The following is a 2,205-nucleotide window of genomic DNA, read 5'->3' on the forward strand; positions in this document are numbered from 1 at the left end:
GCATCCAGACGTTGCGAAGACGCAACGATGGTAACACAGGTCATTTAATACCAATGAGTTATCGAACTTTATTTCTCTTACTCTACAAGCGAAATGCCACAGATACTTACTAATCAAAGGGGAAATTAAAACCTTATGGTAGTGAGGAAATTTCTAGTGTTGCAGTATACAATTACACATCCACTCTGTTTCAGTTTTCTAACAGTTTGAAAGGTTTAATAGGAGTAAAACCTGGCAGATGCGCTATGAAACAATTGTTGGGAGAGAGTGGATAGCAAGAAGGAAGAAACGGAATATGAACAAAGATACAGCGAAAGGAATGAAAGGGGTTGCAGCTAGGGGACACAGGGACGTTGCAAAGAACCTTAAGTAATCCCTTCAGTGCACTGCGTGAGGTGTACTGACGGCACTACTCCCCTACGAGGAGCTTCTTTTACTATTAACAGGGTGAATTAAATTGGAATATAATCTTGCGTTGGATAGAGACTTAGAATAACAGACATTCATAAATATGATACAAGAGTGAGAGAATCCATTCTCACATAAATCAGTATGAAATATCAGTGGATGTTGAAATAACATTGCCGGTCTACCTTACCACAATGCCATTGGAACCCTTGTCAAAATAATATTCAAAACTCCTTCTGCAATGTTCCTAAAATAGTTTTATGGAAGTACAAGTTGAATTTCATTTCCTGATACTGCACTCAGACTCGAGTCTATCAAGAAAGTTATCGCTCCCCTTATACCAAAGCCTGTTTATAAAAAATTCCGGAAGAACTTGGATTCTAATCTTTACTGTGATACCCATCCCCTAGTGGAGCAGCCGATGTCCATCCTAGTACCGCCAGTGAATTGGTTATGCTCTTTTCAATTGTTTATTAGGATAGCGCCCGTAAGAAAGCATCATTGATTCTTTAATAGTGATACTGGCAGGATCGATAGCCGCTCCATAAGTAATAAAACGCTCAGTGAGAAGATTCAGAAGGGGTCTTTCATTTATAAACTTATCATTCATTGACAATTCAGCATTGTTGGCCGGGGTGAAATATTTTTATTATCTCGTCAAATGTTTTTTCTACGTATTGAATTAGCAACCGATTCATTCTTATCATCAGTATCCAATGAATAATAGATTTGATGCCAGGGGACTACTAAATGTTGATGATAACTGAATTTCAGCGAAAACTCATATTTGTACAGGATAGTTGAAAATAACGGTTTCCTTTTTGGATTGCATGCTTAGCACTTTCCTACGTTTAAATGTTCAATAACAAAATTGTATAAGGAAGTCCTAAATGTATTGAGCGTCCGTAGTGATATTACGCAAATGTCTTGATTTCAAGTAACTTCTACTCTCCAGTCAAGGGTCTGTATTAATTTCTTATAAGATTTCGAGGGCTTTGTGATGTTGCTTTCCTTTCTCAGAAAAGTGACCTTGCTACTGTGCGTCCTGATATTCCTTGGACTCATGTGAAACACTGCTAGTGATTAGGCCTTCTTCCAGCAGCTGTGTTTTAGGAAGATTTCGAATTTCAATAGTTTCTTCATTACCGGAATCCTAATCGGTAATTTCACCATCACCGGGTGGAGAAATGTACACTAATATATTTCTTTTTCATCTGTGACATTTTAATCCTGTTCCTCGTCTGACTGCAAGCTCTTCAGCATTTTTGGCAAGTTAATATCCTTCCAAGCTTTAGGAATTTGAGTACGTACATATATAACAGCAACCATATGGTAAGTACATCATACGCACACGCACACACACACTCACATATATATATATATAATATATATATATATATATATATATATATATATATATATATATATATATATATGTATATATATATATATACATATATATATATATATATATATATATACATACATACATATATATATATATATGTGTGTGTGTGTGTGTGCGTGCGTGTGTTCGTGTGTGTGTGAATATATGTATTAAGTCCACAATGAAATTACTATAACAGAACATAGTATGCCATAAATATATAAGTACAATGCCTATAGCTTTCTCCCATTTCTATCTATATAGAAACTTGCAAGTGAACAGGCATAAATCTCTCTCTCTCTCTCTCTCTCTCTCTCTCTCTCTCTCTCTCTCTCTCTCTCTCTCTCTCTCTCTCTCTCTCATAATGAAACGACAAGTACATACCACGACAGGGGAAGGTTTCCGAAATT

Source organism: Macrobrachium nipponense, chromosome 3 (assembly GCF_015104395.2).
Source record: "Macrobrachium nipponense isolate FS-2020 chromosome 3, ASM1510439v2, whole genome shotgun sequence".
Classification (NCBI taxonomy): domain Eukaryota; kingdom Metazoa; phylum Arthropoda; class Malacostraca; order Decapoda; family Palaemonidae; genus Macrobrachium; species Macrobrachium nipponense.